The following is an 8926-nucleotide window of genomic DNA, read 5'->3' on the forward strand; positions in this document are numbered from 1 at the left end:
CTGTGGAAATCCAAGACACTTGAAAAACGAGACTGCTTTGCAACCTAAGACTTCTCTAGCTTGACTCAGCTTGATGGCTGATTCGAACTTTGTATCTTCTGCCAAGGCCCGAAAATGGCCGCAATCGGGACCATGCCCGAAATGGGCATGATGGCCAGTTAAATGCATTTGCCTGTGTTTCACTTATTGGGCTGCACGTCCAACTTTATCAGCACTTCCCCCTTTACCACTGCGTTTGCCCAACCAGATTCAGCCCAAGCCAGACGTGCTCCATAAAAGTTCGATTCAGGTGTCTAGCGTCCGACGGCTCTCTGCTTGAGGTCGGTGGTGGGGGGGGGGGGGGGGGGGTGGGGGGAGAGGAAGTCTGCTGCCACTCTGCTTAAGGTCGATTGGGGGGTAGGGGGGGTGGGTGCGGGAGGAGGGGATGGGCCTGCGATCGGTCCAGATGGCACAGAGGTGGGGAGGATAAGGAGGCCAGTAATGTTGGGGGGTTGGAGCAATGGGAGCCAGGGGGAGGCATTATCCAGCCTGGGAGCACTGTGGTAGGGGAGCCACATTCTATCTTTTTTTTCTGCGCGTGCGCAGTTGGAAGGGGCTGATCAGAGCTGCAGAATTTTGTGTGCGTTAAGCCCCACCCACAGGCTTCTACAGCACAATTTTTTCAGGCACAGTGCTTATGGGGGTGCCTGAGAACAGGCCTAAAAGTCGGATCTGAATCACTCCCAGTTTCAAGTCTGTCCAGCACTTAGAATGAAAATGGTAAGTGGCAATTTAGGATAGTCAATCCACCTAACCTTTGGACTGTGGAAGGTAACCGGAGCACCTGGAGGAAACCCATGCAGACACAGGGAGAACGTACAAACTCCACACGGACAGACAGTCACACAAGGCCGGAATTGAACCCTGGCATTGTGAGGCAACAGTGCTAACGACTATGTCAGTGCGCTGCCCCTAAATAGGGATATGCTGAATGTAGCTGTGGAATTTTGCAACCGTTGAGTGAATCACCACACTTATTTTTGAGATTGGGACTCTACCACAATTCCAAGAAATGTGAGCTGGCAAATAGCAAGAACTGCAGCTTCTATCAACTCCAGCTGCAGTGATAGCCTGATTCTAACCAATTAGACCTCTTATTTCTTCAGTGTTCATACATCTTAAAAGGATCCAGGTCAGTTGGGGAAGCTGGAGCCAAAGCATAGAGCTCTTTATTGAGTTTATTCCCTTATTTGGTGTCACAACTTTATCATCTCCAATATTCCAGCGATCCCTTATTTATTTGTGCTTGAAAACAATTACAACCCAACTATGTAATCAACATGACAGGAAACAAATTTATCAATGTAATGGGCATGATATCAACCACACAGATTGCATTAATAATTTTCATGATTAAATGTGAGTATACATGTTCAAAACAAGAGCCTGTTAATGCTTTGGTACAATTTTTCATGAAGCCTAGCAGATTAGCAGAAAATTTATTCCTAAAATCAATATCGTCCAGGTCTTCCTCATTCAGCATTCCCTGTTGGAAATAAAGTTCAATAATGAAATGTAAAGTTACTACTACTCATTGCAAATTATAAAATATATTCTGAGAGAGTTGCATACCGATTAAGTCTGATGTTGCTGATTTGGATCATGATCTCATGAGCGCTTTAATGAAAATGAAAATATTAGTTTTCGGGCAGCTTTTATGTTGGCAATGGTTACATTCATGCATAACATAATACATTGAACACTTTCCTGCCATTCTTTTTTCTGGTCATTACACTAAAGCACAAATAAGACATTAGTTAGTAGTGCAACAATCTAAAAAGTTACAGCCTTACTTAGCATTGCTTTATATGTGGTTGTCAATATATTAAAATTGTTAGCTTAATGTTCTAACTCTCATTTGGAAAATAAAATTGTTGGTCAATTTTAAAAATCAGTTCCCTGGAGTCCCATGAGCATAGCAAGCTGGAGCGCTCAATGATCTGATTTGACATCGAGTACAAAAGAATAAAGATCAAGGGGGCGATTCTCCTAGCCCACTGCACTGCTCTAGCAATGTAATGGGCCAGGGGACATCAGAAGGCTGTTTCATGACCCCCTGAGCCTCTGTGCGTTTCAGGGGTCAAAATCTTTAGTGCCATCAGCTCTGCACCTGAAATTGGCATGGAGCTGATTTCAATAGTTAAATTATGAATAGCATATCGTTAAAGGGCCCGGACTGAAGTCTCTGGGCCCACTAGTCTATGGTATGGCTCGCTCCAACAGGGTTTACTACTACTCCCCATGGCCAGAGATCCTGCTGGAGGAATCAGCGGCCATGGAGGCCTCCTCCTCAGTAGGTCAGAGTGAGGGGAGTGGCCTCTGGGCAGTGCCAGCATGGCCCCCTGGCAGTGTCCAACAGGCAAACTGTCAATGGCCGAGGGGCACATTGGCACTGCCCATTGGGCATCGGGCAGTGCCAAGGGGGCAGGGCCTATTGGGGGACAGGGCTCATAGGGGGTGATCGGTGGGGATATCCCACTGCCACTCTGCACTGGGATTGTTGGCAGAAGGAGGTAAGTTGGTGATCGGGGCTGGCCATTGGGGTCATTATGGTGGATGGAAGGGGTCAGGGCTACTGGGGGAGTTACAGCTGCTGGGGTGGGGGGATAATCAGGACTGCCGGGGAGGGTTGGAAGACATCGGGATGGCCGGAAGAAGCCCGGAAGGCTAGCGATCGGGGGGGTGATGGCGGGGAGGGGGCGGGCGGTGGTTCAGTGAGGATTCTCCTGTCTGGCCAGTGATCAGGAGCCTGGCAATATGGGGTCAGTGAGCATGTGCCAATTTCCATACTGACAGCTCAGCACCTGCACAGTGGCCCGCTCGTCCCTCTGGTGCCGGCCTCTTGAACGGAATAGGCCGTGTTCTGATTTTGAGAGGGAATCCCGCTAGCGCACTCTGCAGTGCTCAGAGTGTGGAAGATTCAATTTGAAAATCCCGCGAAAGAAATCGACAGGAGAGTTACCCCTGTTTTCACATGAAATGAGGACTTCGAATTTTTTGGGGAGAATCCTGGTCCAGTGGACCCCATGCAGTTATTGGAATTCAGTCAGCTGATGTCAGCCAGAGCAGATACTGGGGACGTTCAAATTATACTTAGTATCTTTCAGTTAAGGTGAACTAATATCAATCAAAATTTCATTTGCTGAATGCTATTCAGTGACTTTAGCTGGAATAACCTTTCCATCGTCAAGAGTGACTATTTCCACCTATCTTTGTCATTGCCTCAGCCCATCTGCTGCTCAAACTCTCATTAACGCTTTCATTCCCTCCAATCTCAAATATACTAGTTCTCTCCTGGCTGGCCTCACATCTTTCACCCTCCATAAATGTGAATTCTGGTGTCTATAATCCACCTAGCATCAAATCCTGTTCTCTCACCTGCAAGCCATGCACTCCCCCCCATTCCCTACACACACTAACTCAACGCTCGCTGACCTACATTAGCTCCCAGACCTCATAGCAAAAGTTGTCAAACATGTACTTAAATCATTTTTTTATCCTCAGTCCTCTCTATCTATCTTCACAAATTCCTTACAGCCTTCAAATAATGTTTCATTCCAAAGGTTCTTGGCCCTTTGTGCATCTCCACCATTCGTAGCTAGTCTGCCTTCACCGTAAGCTCTGGAATTCTCTCCTAAAACCAAATTGATTCTTCACCTTTCTCCTTTAGAATTACATTAATTTTCATCTGCTTGCACTCCTGTGAAGTGCTTTAGATTCATCATAGAATCATACAATGCAGAAAGAGTCCATTTGGCCCATTGAGTCTGCACTGAGAACAATCTCAACCAGGCCCTACCACAGTAACCCCACATATTTACCCTGCTAATCCCTCTGACACTAAGCAGCAATTTAGCATGGCCAATCAATGTAACCCACAGATCTTTGGAGTGTAGGAGAAAACTGGGCACCCAGAGGTAACCCAGGCAGATACAGGGAGAATGTACAAACACCGCAGAGATAGTCACCCAAGGCTGGAATTGAACCTGGGCTCCCAGTGCTATGAGGCAGCAATGCTAACCACTGTGCCTCCATGGGGATTTTTTACTCTGTTAAAAGGACAATATAAATGTGAGTTGTTTTTGGCACTGATCAAAAGTGATAGTGACACTGGGAGAAAACTGGACTAAACTCAGCTATCACCATCTTATTTTCATATAAGCTGCCTATATTTAATGTGAAAAGTGGTCACGTTGACAGGTGCAATTTTACACTCTGGGCAGAATTTAACAGGAGTGGAGTTTATAATAACTGAAGGGTTGATAGGGAACATATCCTTGCTGATGTCGGCCATCCCTCAGCCATTCAGCGAGTGTTAATTGGCTGGAGGTGCGGCTTCCATTTTATCACTCAGGTGGAAATCTTGCATCAGAGAGCGGTTGGCCAAGCTAATTGAGATGGCCACAGCTGGGACGACAGGGAGTCCCCAGTGCCAAAGCCCTGGAGCTAGATGCAGGTATGTACTGGGGGGTCTTTAGCTGAGAATGCAAAGGGCATCTCCAAGGCAATCGGGAGATTTTGTTAGAGAGGATGGAGGCGGGGCTGGGGGGGGGAGGAACAAACAAGGGGGAGAGAGGGAAGACCCTGGTTGAGGGAAAGCCCAATGTGGAAAGGGTGACAGAGAAGTAAACTGATTTATTTGACAGGCCACCCAATCTTCAAACCTGCCCTTAAGGAATGGTTAAATTTTACCCCATAAGTCAGAGGGAGGAAGAGTGATTAGGAGGGGGTGGAGTAGGGGGAGGGGGGGTGGGAGGTGGACTTTAATGTTGCTTTGGAGAAGGAAAACATAATCTTGGAAAGCTCCTCAGCAAAAACAGTTCTGTCATTGCCCTTATTTGTGCTAATATTGTACCTTGAGATATACGATTTCCCCGGTTAAAGAACACCATCATTGCCAAAAGTGTGAAAATTATGATGATGAAGGGCAGAGAGAAATAAACACCAATAGATCTTCTGATTTTTGTTTCTTGTTGCTGATAGCTTCCTTCCTTTTTAGGATTGTCCAATCCTGAAATGGCAAATATATAATTGGCATGTTTAATTACAATTGATATCATGTTCTCCAAGAGCTTTACTTAAAACATCTTTTGTGTAAAATAGGATGGAGCAGATTATATTAATTTATGAGATCATAGTGCCATGGGTTAAATAAATTATGTAGCAATGACTTAGCTATATAATTGTGCCTAAAAGCTTCCTCCAGATGATTAGACATTGCCCTTGGCCAAATTGTAAGAATTAAGTGGCACTCAATGAATAGAACTTAGTTATGTTCATTTTAGATTCAGGAAACAGGAAAAAAATGACAGATAATGTCAACCGTAGATTGGGTTTCAGCAATATTACCAGCTTGCAGCAGGACATGCCAAGTGGAAACAGGGACTTACTGCCTGGAGTGCATTGAGGATCAGAAGTGATGTAACAATTTAACTAACATCTCAGATTTTTAAAAAAATGCTTGTCATCTAAAATATTCAATACTGTAAAATTGTAAAAGAAATTTAAAAACATATATATTGTGCAGAAGTATATTGATGGGTTTTATTCAGGAGCAAAGTATAATAGACACTAGAATAAAAACAGAAAAAGCTGGAGAAACTCAAGATCTTGTTCAGGAGAATTCAAGTAAGAAGCAGAGGAAGTATTCTGAATTAAAGGGACAGCTGCAAAAATGAGATTTAAAGTCAGCTAGGTGAGAAGCCAGACATACAACGTAGATCAAAAGTTTGGTGGCACCTTAAACCAGCCTGTGAAGCAATGGTGTTCTGTTGGCAAGGTGTGGAAGCTTGAATGCAAGTGGCAAATCCAAGGCATATTAATATTGAGAGATTGAAATGCTGGAGGTGGATCCTTGGCAGAAACATCGGAGAGAATGTTCTGCTTCGGGCAAGATTTCAGGCATGTTCTTTGAAAGGGGAGTTTGGCAACTCTCATATGGATATCAAAGTTCCAATGAGGCCAGTTGGTTTAGAGTGTGACAAGCATTTGAGGGGGAATTTGATGAGAAATCCACAGAAGTTGTTTTGGGTGGCATCAATCACTTGGTTTCAGAGTGTGGTTTGCCTGGCCACAATTGGCCTGTTGATTTGCACGAGAATGTTACAGAGTCTAAGATAAATTTGTAACTTGTGTTATCCTTACAAATCTCTATAGACCTGTAAAAGGTAGAATTGGTTGAATGAATAATGTACTATAGTTAACATTTTCTTGTTTAATAAATGTTTTATTATTTTATTATAGGTTAAATGGCAGCCCTGTGACTCTGTTCATCCACCTCTGGAAATAAATTATAGAAGCTACAATCTATCCTGTTGGGACCTGACTACACAATAGCAACATGAGAAACAATATGATTCTTCTTCAGAGTTCTGTTTCTCTGTACACAGATGCTGCCAGACCTGCTGAGCTTTTCCAGCATTTTCTGTTTCTATTTCAGATTCCCAGCATTTGCAGTACTTCGTTCTTATTATATCAGACATTATGTTCACTTTTCCCACTAGATTACAAATGTAACATTAAAAAATGAGTCTGTGTCCCCTTGCAATCTGAATATCACACTTAAATGATATGCTATTGAGTATTTTTGATCAATCGATTATTTTAATGGATTCCCAAACTCTTACTCAATGGTTGCGAGCTTGCAGCCTTTTCTCTCAACTGAAAACGAGATTCCTCTTTAACCAAACTCCAAGCTTGGACCCAATTACTTGTCCTCTCTTGACATGTCCCCATTGACATTGCCAACCATTCACTTCCAGTCAGACCAGCCTTGCCTGGGCCACTGGAAGTGGGCCTCCCATTTTCTTAACATTATTGCAGAGTTTCTCAGGTTCTCAGGCTCAGTGTTAGACGTCACATTCTCCAACTTCCAAAGAGACAGCTTTGCCAGCTGGAATGGTTCAGAAATTTGTGACATAAATTCGTGGCAGCTTCAGAAGCACCAAGAACTACTGCTGAGGGTTGCTAACATCAAACCAAAGCCACATGTTTCCTTAGCCTTACAAATGAAAACAGAATTAGGATGACCGTTTTCCTTAAAATATCTATACTATATAGAATAAAATGGTGTTCTCTTTTATGGCATTGTTAAAGTTCTAAGTAATAGTGGGCTCGTCCATAGGAAAATGCAAATCAGTTTATGTTTTGTGATGCCAATGGGAATTGAATTAGGGTGCATGGAAAATAATCCAATTCTGGGATTGTATTATAAACAAAATCTCCTCTGGGGGAATTTGTGAGTTATTTTAGGAAAGTGCAGTTTGAATTTTATGTTGCTAGTGGTGAAAGTGCCTGGGGTTTGGGAATACTTTCTCCAGACAGTATCAAAGTGGAAAGTCCCCTGTTAAGTACCAAAGAGTTTTGTTCCAAAACTCCATGCTTTCTGTTCCAACGCAAAGAAATACCTTAACTTAAAACTCAGGAGTCCATTCCTTACAATGCTGGCTTTTCCTCATATTTCCTGCTAATCATATCTCTCAGTTAAGAAATACAGCAAACACTACCTTAAAGAGATGTGTACATTTATATATTTATATTTATTTATTAATGTCACAAGTAGGCTTACACTAACACTGCAATGAAGTTACTTTCAAAATTCACTAGTCGCCACAATCCGGCACCTATTCGGGTACACTGAGGGAGAATTTAGCATGGCCAACGCACCTAACCATCGTGTCGTTTGGACTGCGGGAGGAAAGTGGAGCAGCTGTAGGAAACCCATACAGATATGGGGAGAACATGTAGTGTCCCCATAGCCAGTGACTCAAGCTGGGAATTAAACCCAGGTCCCTGTAGATTAATAATCTCACTTTAATTTTTCCCTTCAGATTGTCAGCCCATCACATTTTGTTAAGTATGTTTTGCACTATACCTGTGAGCACTTTACATTTACAGTGCTCAAGGCAACCACAACTCACTAATGATTTTATTGTATGTGAGCTCTTGGGTTAGCATCATTTGCAGAGATATTTCCCTCAGTCCATATCTTTTCTTTCTGGCATGTGTACTAGACCAATGAAAATCATGGAAAAAAAAAGCCTGCATCAACTTACTTGCAGATGTGCATACATTTTCAATGCATACAGAGCAACTGTAGTTTATGTACTGCCGTTCGTCAATGACTGAAATGTAAGAAGTGATGTTGTACAACTTATCCTCCATTTGTATTATGCTGGAATTAGCATTTAAATTGATTCCATTTTCAATCTGCCAGTGAAGTTCTGCCAAGGGATACCCAACTGTGGTACAAGAAAGACCTTTCTCACCACCTCGGTTGCTTTTGGTGACTTGGCTGAAAACATGTTTTACAAGTTTAATGTTGCAACTCCAAGTTAGTGATGTACAGCTGGATTTAACAAGACCAGCTCCAATAGCATCACAAACATTATAGGTTGAGTTTCCACTGATTCATGATGACCTCTTTAAAAATGACAGGTGGGACCAATTCTGGGATTTCCAATCCTACCGCTGGGCTGTTTGACTTCCAGAAGTGCCTTTAAAGGATGCTGGCTTGTGACCATCAAACATTGACAGCAGGAACTCCCCATTCATTGTGGAGCTCCACACATCCTAGTCCTCCAACATACTCATGGAGTTGGGCACAGTCTTTCATGAGTCATTGTTCATCCCCTTCCAAAGGTCTCCTCATGAACCCTACTTTTTACAAGGGGTCTTTTAAAAAGGTGATTGCCAAAGATCCTCTTCAAGCTCTTTATAACAAACTATGCCCCTGCACCCTCCCCCATGGCCCCTCAATCCCCCAATGTCAAATCATGGCATCCTACCCATCCTGATGGTCCGATGGACCCTCATACACCCATGTCAACTTTTGTCTCTTCACTACCTCTCAAGGCCCCTGGTGTCCCCAGTGCCAAGCTATGGTACT

The 8926-nt window shown here is 43.4% G+C and overlaps 1 long non-coding RNA gene across 2 annotated transcripts; it reads right to left on the reverse strand.

Moving 5' to 3' along the window:
* Positions 1-411: 411 nt before the first annotated feature.
* On the reverse strand, positions 412-8325 carry LOC145356480 (uncharacterized). 2 transcript variants are annotated; one of them, XR_013889143.1, is made up of 4 exons: positions 8094-8325; positions 4895-5050; positions 1612-1656; positions 412-1525 (listed from the first exon to the last, which is right to left on the reverse strand). It is a non-coding gene; the product is annotated as an uncharacterized LOC145356480 (long non-coding RNA). The 2 variants fall into 2 exon arrangements; XR_013889144.1 differs by lacking the exon at positions 1612-1656.
* Between the last annotated feature and the right edge of the window lie 601 nt (positions 8326-8926).

This window comes from Carcharhinus amblyrhynchos, chromosome 21, assembly GCF_965287045.1.
Source record: "Carcharhinus amblyrhynchos chromosome 21, sCarAmb.v2.hapA, whole genome shotgun sequence".
Taxonomy (NCBI): domain Eukaryota; kingdom Metazoa; phylum Chordata; class Chondrichthyes; order Carcharhiniformes; family Carcharhinidae; genus Carcharhinus; species Carcharhinus amblyrhynchos.